This window comes from Culex quinquefasciatus, chromosome 2 (assembly GCF_015732765.1).
Source record: "Culex quinquefasciatus strain JHB chromosome 2, VPISU_Cqui_1.0_pri_paternal, whole genome shotgun sequence".
Taxonomy (NCBI): domain Eukaryota; kingdom Metazoa; phylum Arthropoda; class Insecta; order Diptera; family Culicidae; genus Culex; species Culex quinquefasciatus.
Genome location: NC_051862.1, coordinates 46,103,634 through 46,114,398, shown reverse-complemented (window position 1 = coordinate 46,114,398; position 10,765 = coordinate 46,103,634).

Genomic DNA, 10,765 nt, shown 5'->3' with positions numbered 1-10,765 from the left:
TTCGAAAAGTTCGGAAAATTTCACGAATGTTTCATGTTTTAACATTGTAAATCGGACCTATAGTTGCTGAGATATCGACATTAGAAAATGGTGGGTTGTTTGGGTGAGACTTAGAAAACATTAAATTTTCCTGTTTTTTAACCTTTGCATGGCAATATCTCAGCAACTAAGGGTCGTATCAACAAAGTCCGAAAAAGCAAAATATAGAGAATTTTCTCAGCTTTTCAAAAATATTTTTCTCAAAAGTGGGCAAACATGGGCACTTATTTAACAGTCAAGACCCGAAGAAAAAAATTTCCCTGTACAACCCGAAGCCTGCAAAATGCGTTACAGTAAATTTTCGCAGGCTTGGGAAATATGCAAAATAGCACCAAACTTCAATGTTTTATAGTGTTTTGGAATCGTCAGAATGTCTACTTTAAGGAAAAAATATGCAAATTAGTGGATTTTTGGGCGGGGCTCGGGGGGGAGGGGGTGAACGAAAAAATATCCGAGCAAAATGCGTTACAGTAAATTTGTAAAATTTATATCTAATGCAAAACATGACCAAAACTCAAAGTTTTATAGTGTTTTGGAAAGGTCTTCACATGAACTTTATGTTAAAAATATAAAAAGACTACGTTTTCCATAAAGTTTTACTAAAAAAGTTAAGTAAACATTTATTGTTCTATATACTAATATCAGTAAGAGAATAAAAACATGACTTTTTATTAGAAACATAATCATGCGACATATCTAACTTCTCCAAATTTCATGAATAGTCATTCTGCAACAAAATTGAACCGATTCAGCTGAACCGGTTCACCCAACCGGTTCAATAGTTGTACCGGTTGAACATTTCTGGCACAAAATGTAGCATGCGACATGTCTAACTCTTTCAAATTGCCTGAAAAGTCATTCTGTAACAAAATTGAACCGATTCAGTTGAACCGGTTCACCCAACCGGTTCAATAGTTGTACCGGTTGAACATTTCTGGCACAAAATGTATCATGCGACATATCTAACTCTTTCAAATTGCCTGAAAAGTCATTCTGTAGCAAAATTGAACCGATTCAGCTGAACCGGTTCATCCAACCGGTTCGATAGTTGTACCGGTTGAACATTTCTGGCACAAAATGTAGCATGCGACATATCTAACTCTTTCAAACTGCCTGAAAAGTCATTTTGTAACAAAATTGAACCGATTCAGCTGAACCGGTTCATCCAACCGATTCAATAGTTGTACCGGTTGAACATTTCTGGCAAAAAATGTATCATGCGACATATCTAACTCTTTCAAATTGCCTGAAAAGTCATTCTGTAGCAAAATTGAACCGATTCAGCTGAACCGGTTCATCCAACCGGTTCGATAGTTGTACCGGTTGAACATTTCTGGCACAAAATGTAGCATGCGACATATCTAACTCTTTCAAATTGCCTGAAAAGTCATTCTGTAACAAAATTGAACCGATTCGGCTGAACAGGTTCATCTTACCGGTTGAAAAGTTATGCTTCCTTAAATTCTTTATTTTTTTTAAATTCTTTATATTCTCTAAATTCCTAAAATTCTTAAAATTCTTAAAATTCTTAAAATTCTTAAAATTCTTAAAATTCTTTAAATTCTTTAAATTCTTTAAATTCTTTAAATTCTTTAAATTCTTTAAATTCTTTAAATTCTTTAAATTCTTTAAATTCTTTAAATTCTTTAAATTCTTTAAATTCTTTAAATTCTTTAAATTCTTTAAATTCTTTAAATTCTTTAAATTCTTTAAATTCTTTAAATTCTTTAAATTCTTTAAATTCTTTAAATTCTTTAAATTCTTTAAATTCTTTAAATTCTTTAAATTCTTTAAATTCTTTAAATTCTTTAAATTCTTTAAATTCTTTAAATTCTTTAAATTCTTTAAATTCTTCAAATTCTTTAAATTCTTCAAATTCTTTAAATTCTTTAAATTCTTTAAATTCTTTAAATTCTTTAAATTCTTTAAATTCTTTAAATTCTTTAAATTCTTTAAATTCTTTAAATTCTTTAAATTCTTTAAATTCTTTAAATTCTTTAAATTTTTTAAAATCTTTAAATTCTTTAAATTCTTTAAATTCTTTAAATTCTTTAAATTCTTTAAATTCTTTAAATTCTTTAAATTCTTTAAATTCTTTAAATTCTTTAAATTCTTTAAATTCTTTAAATTCTTTAAATTCTTTAAATTCTTTAAATTCTTTAAATTCTTTAAATTCTTTAAATTCTTTAAATTCTTTAAATTCTTTAAATTCTTTAAATTCTTTAAATTCTTTAAATTCTTTAAATTCTTTAAATTCTTTAAATTCTTTAAATTCTTTAAATTCTTTAAATTCTTTAAATTTTTTAAAATCTTTAAATTCTTTAAATTCTTTAAATTCTTTAAATTCTTTAAATTCTTTAAATTCTTTAAATTCTTTAAATGCTTTAAATTCTTTAAATTCTTTAAATTCTTTAAATTCTTTAAATTCTTTAAATTCTTTAAATTCTTTAAATTCTTTATATTCTTTAAATGCTTTAAATTCTTTAAATTCTTTAAATTCTTTAAATTCTTTAAATTCTTTAAATTCTTTAAACTCTTTAAATTCTTTAAATTCTTTAAATTCTTTAAATTCTTTAAATTCTTTAAATTCTTTAAATTCTTTAAATTCTTTAAATTCTTTAAATTCTTTATATTCTTTAAATTCTTTAAATTCTTTAAATTCTTTAAATTCTTTAAATTCTTTAAATTCTTTAAATTCTTTAAATTCTTTAAATTCTTTAAATTCTTTAAATTCTTTAAATTCTTTAAATACTTTAAATTTTTTAAATTCTTTAAATTCTTTAAATTCTTTAAATTCTTTAAATTCTTTAAATTCTTTAAATTCTTTAAATTCTTTAAATTCTTTAAATTCTTTAAATTCTTAAAATTCTTTAAATTCTTTAAATTCTTTAAATTCTTTAAATCCTTTAAATTCATTAAATTCTTTAAATTCTTTAAATTCTTTAAATTCTTCAAATTCTTTTAACTCTTTAGGGACCATCCATAAACCACGTGGACACTTTAGGGGGTATGGCGATTGTCCACGCTCCATACAAAAAAGATTTTTTTTATATGGACAATTGTCCACGAAGGGGGGGGGGGTTCGAGATTCCCAAAAAAGTGTCCACGTGGTTTATGGATGGTCCCTTAAATTCTTTAAATTCTTTAAATTCTTGATTTTTTTTAAATTCTTTAAATTCTTTAAATTCTTTAAGAATTTAGAGAATATAAAGAATTTAAAAAATTAAAGATTTTAAGGAAGCATAACTTTTCAACCGGTTAGATGAACCGGTTCAGCTGAATCGGTTCAATTTTGTTACAGAATGACTTTTCAGGCAATTTGAAAGAGTTAGATATGTCGCATGCTACATTTTGTGCCAGAAATGTTCAACCGGTACAACTATCGAACCGGTTGGATGAACCGGTTCAGCTGTATCGGTTCAATTTTGTTACAGAATGACTTTTCAGGCAATTTGAAAGAGTTAGACATGTCACATGATTCATTTTGTGCCAGAAATGTTCAACCGGTACAACTATTGAATCGGTTGGGTGAACCGGTTAAACTGAATCGGTTCAATTTTGTTACCGAATGACTTTTCAGGCAATTTGAAAGAGTTAGATATGTCACATAATACATTTTGTGCCAGAAATGTTCAACCGGTACAACTATTGAACCGGTTGGGTGAACCGGTTCAACTGAATCGGTTCAATTTTGTTACAGAATGACTTTTCAGGCAATTTGAAAGAGTTAGACATGTCGCATGCTACATTTTGTGCCAGAAATGTTCAACCGGTACAACTATCGAACCAGTTGGTGAACCGGTTCAGCTGAATCGGTTCAATTTTGCTATAAAATGACTTTTCAGGCAATTTGAAAGAGTTAGATATGTCGCATGCTACATTTTGTGCCAGAAATGTTCAACCGGTACAACTATTGAACCGGTTGGATGAACCGGTTCAGCTGAATCGGTTCAATTTTGCTACAGAATGACTTTTCAGGCAATTTGAAAGAGTTAGATATGTCGCATGCTACATTTTGTGCCAGAAGTGTTCAACCGGTACAACTATCGAACCGGTTGGATGAACCGGTTCAACTGAATCGGTTCAATTTTGCTACAGAATGACTTTTCAGGCAATTTGAAAGAGTTAGACATGTCGCATGATACATTTTGTGCCAGAAATGTTCAACCGGTACAACTATTGAACCGGTTGGGTGAACCGGTTCAGCTGAATCGGTTCAATTTTGTTGCAGAATGACTATTCATGAAATTTGGAGAAGTTAGATATGTCGCATGATTATGTTTCTAATAAAAAGTCATGTTTTTATTCTCTTACTGATATTAGTATATAGAACAATAAATGTTTACTTAACTTTTTAGTAAAACTTTATGGAAAACGTAGTCTTTTTATATTTTTAACATAAAGTTCATGTGAAGACCTTTCCAAAACACTATAAAACTTTGAGTTTTGGTCATGTTTTGCATTAGATATAAATTTTACAAATTTACTGTAACGCATTTTGCTCGGATATTTTTTCGTTCACCCCTCCCCTCCACTAATTTGCATATTTTTTCCTTAAAGTAGACATTCTGACGATTCCAAAACACTATAAAACATTGAAGTTTGGTGCTATTTTGCATATTTCCCAAGCCTGCGAAAATTTACTGTAACGCATTTTGCAGGCTTCGGGTTTTGACTGTTAAAAAAATGGAAAACTGTGACTATTTTCAAAATATTTACCTAAAAATGGTTATAACTTGAAAACGGTGCACTTTATCAAAAATTCACTGAAGTACTTTTTGATTGCCAATTCGATTTTACATCGAAAAATGAAGTTGAAAAATTTTTGCAACCGATATTTCGATTTTTTGAAAAAATCTGTATTGATTCAAAAAATCTTAACTCGGTCAAAGATTTTTTGCCCATTCTGGAAATTTCTGAAAAGATGGCATTTTATTTCCTCTAAAACATATCAAAAATAAAAACAAATCAAGTTTTAGTGACAAAAGTTAAATAAAAAATCACCAAATTTTTTTTTACCGTGTATATTTTTTTTTCAGTGTAGTCCATATCCATACCTACAACTTTGGCGAAGACACCAAATCGATCAAAAAATTCCTTCAAAAGATACAGATTTTTGAATTCTCACATATCATTTTTGTATGGACAGCTGCCAAATTTGTATGGAAAATTATATGGACAAACCAATGACGCAAAATGGCTTCTTTCCCAAGTAACATTTTAGGTTTTAAGTAGGCCATAAAAGCCTATTTAGGCCGTATCAGGGTTTTCAGAACCATGATAAAACCTGTAAGTTTAAAAATGTTACTAGGGTTGGGCATACCAAAGGCACCAAAAAAGTTTCAGCCGGATTAAAAAATACAAAAAAATCGAATGACCGAAATCTCAGAGAATTGCTCCATTGTCATGTTCAATCCTTGTGAAAATACAGCGGTTTTAAAAATAAAATGCTGAAAAAATAAGTTTTTAGGTGGTTTTTGGAAATGACAGGATTGATTTTCATTCTCGAAAGTGTTTTTAATGGAGAGCCAATTTTTCATAAGTTTGCCTATTGACCGCTTTTTAATTGGATATATGGGCTCATAGATATATGCTCAATTATGTTGCTCATAACTGAAAATAGATTTTTATTTTCAGTGTGGAAGTAAACAAGCTTACGTAAATATTGAAACGAGTCAAATTAAAAAGCTGTTTAAGACATACTTATGAGAAATTGGACGAGTTTTCCGTTAAAAATATTTTCAAGACTAAAAAAATCAAGCCTGTCATATAGAAATCACCAAAAACCACCCAATAACCTATTTTCACCTTTTTTTTAGAGACATACCATCCTGCATTTTTCATGAGTCTTTTTGTAACAATTTAAACTGTTTCCTCAAAAATGTTGAATGAAAAAAAAATCGTGACATCATCTAAAAATTAACCGTTTGAACATAAAAATTTAAAAATCTCATAGAAGCGGCGTGTATTTTCTTTGAGTGTATTTTTGTTTTCAAAAAGCCTGTCAAATTTCCCACAAGTTTGTCTTGGACCACTTTTTGATACGATGCAATGGCTTTGAGATGCAGTTATTTTCAAATTACAAAATACAAAAATATTTAAAGAACGAGTGCAACTGGCTCCATATACAAAAAATGGCTTATATGGGCCTAGGATAACTTATCCACAAAGTTTCATTGGAATCGGAGAGTGTTGGGTACAAAAGTACCAGAAAAATACTTGTTTTGAGCTGGAATCGCTCATACATTTTCTATTAGTTGCATAGAATTTTTCCATTTGTTTCTTTGGACAGTCCACAAATTTATATTGAGACTTGTATAGAGAAACCAATGATGCAAAATGACTTTTTTTAAACTAAAGGAATGGCTGGACAAAGTTTCATTAAAAAAACATTATACAATGTACGGAACACATACACGGTACATTGGCTTTGATTAACCAGTTTTCACAGCGGCGAGTTGGCCGTGCGGGTTGGGGCGCGAATCAGTAAGCTAGATATAACTATCGCCGGTTTGATACTTTTTTTGGGATTACAGATATTTTTTCCTTGCGTAAACCTTTTTTCGTCTATTAAGATGTAATTATACCAAGTTTTTTTTTACTGCGAAAAAGAATTTGTGCAATTGTTCATTGTTAAGTTGGATTCAAAAAATATTAGAAATAGAAGTGGCTGACCAATCTCTACTTCCACAATTCAAACCAATCCACTGCAGCCAATTTAAATTCATCCTCAAGGACCCATTCATTCACACATTTCCCTCCAGAAGAGCGCGCACCCAGCGTTGGTGAAGGGATTTCTCAAGTGCATTAGTGCCCGCTTCTCATGAAAATTTAAACTACTCCAAACACTTTACCGTCAGAAAATCCCCATCCCACAACGGCTTCCGTACTCGAGCCTACTGAACTGCTGCACTTGATTCCGAGCTGTGATGGGTAGCAAGTGGAGATGGTGGAATGCATTTCTGAAGAAACAATTTCGCTCCGTATGCTCAATAATCAAAATACATTTAGTGGAAACTCGATTGGGGAATTTGAGCTGGTTTATGTGGCAGCCACAGCAGCAGCAACAACGGTAGCAAAGTGCATTCATTTCTGATACTGGTGTACTTGAGCGGTTTGCTGGCTAGGTATTATTTAATCTTTTTTGTTTTGTTAAGGTAGCTGTCTTGGAGAAATCAGTTAGCAGACTGGGAGGGATCCTACCTGGATCTGAAAACGTAAATGAAACTTTTTTTAAGTTATAACAATAAAGTTAGTTTTTTGTTATTTAACAAGCTTCTAGTTTATTTTTCAATCATTAAGTTTTTCCAAAATGTTCTGCAACCCTAGGAACCAGCTATATCTCTTCAACAATTTTAAGACAACTCCCCCTCTTCACACTGGACCAAATGACTAGTGGAGATCGAACAATTCTCACCGGGATTCATTTCAACTTGAGATGAAAATTTTATACCCCACTATCGCCAAGAAAGTGAGCTCTCAATGGCTGCTACCGGATTCTATTCAATGAGCTCCCCAAGGAACCCCAAGGTCTGTTTGCATCGCTTGAAAACGACTCCTCGAAGATGCATTTTTGCCAGGGATGTTACTTTGGTGCAAACCTTAAAAATACGTTTGACAATGTCTTATAGAAATTCTTATTGAAAATTGCAGCTAAAATCAGCCATGACCCAAAACAATATATTTTTAAGTAGTAATAGATAAAAATTCAAACAAATACAAATACTAACCCTCTAAACATCTCTGCTTCCTTTCCCGCCGGTTGCTACTATTTCGAGAGTGTTCCCACAGTGAGACCCTCTTAGGGCCTTCCATCCGAGGGCTGTCTTCTCCCAGAATAGCAAGAAGGAAAATTTCGAGCTCTTCATTCCAATCTCCCAACCAAAAAACGGAAAACCCAGCGAGGTAAGGAAAAGTGTGCTCCACAATGAGAATAAAATTTACATTTATCTCGAAATTTCGTTCTCAATAAATTATTCAAATTTTACCTTCGCTGCCACCAACCCTCACATTACCAACCTCCCAAAAGAGTTCGTTCAAGAAGTGCAATCTTATGCAACTGTCTCGGGCGTTTCGAAGGGTTCTTTCGTCCGGAAAAAAAAAAACCGAACCAAGTCTGCCAAGGCCCCGGCAATCGAACAATTCTGGAAGAAAGAGTTTCTTCCGCTCGAAATCTGTTTCAGATTAAATTATTAACTTTAACGTACACGTGTGCAACTTTCATGCACTTGATGCTGCTGTTACTGATGGGAAAGAGAAGGGAAAAATTAGGTCAGGTTAGGGCCTTTATTGGGTAGCGAGCTGGAGCTTGATGGTTGAAGGTGGTGTTGAAGTTGGTTTGGGATGATGAGAATTGGTTTTAAAATTAAGCAACTTCTTTTACAGTGTAGAACAGAACATAGCATTCTCATAAGGCTTCAGAAAGGTGCAAGAATTGTAATAAATCATTTTTTTTCAGAGCGTTGCAAACAATTTTTAAAATTCATGTCCCCTTTAAAATATTTGCTGCGAACAAAAATAATTATTCACTATCAACCAGTTATTTTTCTGGCCTCTCCATGTTATTTCAATTTACTTTAAGAGCGAGTCCACGAGCAAAGCATACCCATTTCGCATCGACCTCACCAATTTGCCTGAAATTTTCAGGGGTTGTTTGTAAATATAAAACTAGCATCTGGCCAAAATATGAGCACTCTAGGTCAACGGGAAGTGGGGCAAATCGGGACACAACGTTTGAAGGTTCAAAAACGTAAAAAATCTTAAAAAGGCTATAACTAAGGCAAAATTCAATTTAATTCCGAAATTCAAAATGCATCTTAAAGGGCTTCAAAAATGCAACAAAATGCAGGGTAGAGCATCCCAATTGGTTAATTCTAAAGGGAGTTATTGGCATTTTAGTGAAAAAATAGCATAATTTTCAAACTGAAATAAAAAAGTGTTCCATCCAGATATCAACTCGGATCGACCTGCAGCTTGTAGGGGACATCTGGGACTACCATCTGAGACTGAGACCGCTTTGGGTAAAGCAGTTTAACATATGGAATAGACACTTTTACTTTTAGTGAATTTTTTGGTAGTAAATTTTTGCTCAGAGGACCCCTTAGATCCCATTTTATGGTGATAATTTTATCATAATCGTGTATCTGAGACAATTTCACATTAGAAACATGCATAAAAATGTTTGTTTTCATCCATTTTAGCCCTTTAAAAAATGAAAGTTAAAAAAAACTTTGATTCACATTTATTGAAAATCAAGTTCGTTTCCAAGGATACTAGATGACACCAGAAAAAATGCAGCTTCTTATTTTTTTTTATCTTTCATTTTTTAAAGGGTTAAAATGGATGATAATATACATTTTTATGCATTTTTCTATTGTGAAATTGTCTCAGGAACACGAATATGATAAAATTATCACCATAAAACGGGATTTAAGGGGTCCTCTGAGCAAAAATTTACTACCAAAAAATTCAATAAAAGTAAAAGTGTCTATTCCATATGTTAAACTGCTTTACCCAAAGCGGTCTCAGTCTCAGATGGTAGTCCCAGATGTCCCCTACAAGCTGCAGGTCGATCCGAGTTGATATCTGGATGGAACACTTTTTTATTTCAGTTTGAAAATTATGCTATTTTTTCACTAAAATGCCAATAACTCCCTTTAGAGTTAACCAATTGGGATGCTCTACCCTGCATTTTGTTGCATTTTTGAAGCCCTTTAAGATGCATTTTGAATTTCGGAATTAAATTGAATTTTGCCTAAGTTATAGCCTTTATAAGATTTTTTACGTTTTTGAACCTTCAAACGTTGTGTCCCGATTTGCCCCACTTCCCGTTGACCTAGAGTGCTCATATTTTGGCCAGATGCTAGTTTTATATGTACAAACAACCCCTGAAAATTTCAGGCAGATTGGTGAGGTCCAAACGACGTCCCATACAAAGGGGTATGCTCTGTTCGTGGACTCGCTCTTAAATTTTGATCAAAATCAATAAATTGTTCGGCTAAGGCATTTGACATCCTCGGTCATAACCTGGTCACAGCAACTAAAAGAACCTAATAAAAAAAGCTATGATTGAAAAAAGGCATTTGACACATGAACCATCATTATTTTTCATAAATTTTTAGTTGTTACAATTTCAACCCTCTACATCTCAACACCGCCTCTAGGCGGGCTTCTATCTAGAAAATTGGCTAAAATCTACTTTTCAACCATTTTTTTTTATGTTTGAAAATTATTGGAAAGAAGAACTCCTAAAGTTTCAGAAAGTGCTTAGATTGGAAGTGTGACTCGTTATATGTGACTTGGCCAATGTTTTTAAAAGTGTATTTTTTGTAGGGTCAACTTTGGCAACGTTTTTTTACTGACATATAGAGGCAATGTTATTATGTAAAAATAAGTATGCAGTATTTTTTGAAGTATACCAGACTATGACTCTAAGAATTATTTTACAAATTAAATGATAATGGTATCGATCTATAGTAGAAAATGTGAGAACTAGCAATAAAAGTAAAAAGTTGCTGTAAAACATGAAAAAACTAGGTAGGCTTGGTGATTTTGTACAAGTAATGATACGAGGTGCTAAAGTAAGCCTAAAAATTAAACAAAAGATAAAAGAAAATTCAAATCCTAAAAATGTGAGATTCCAAAAAAGTGTCCACGTGGTTTATGGATGGTCCCTATGACTTATAATGGTTTTTATTTTTATGATTTTGTACAATTACTTTTTCAT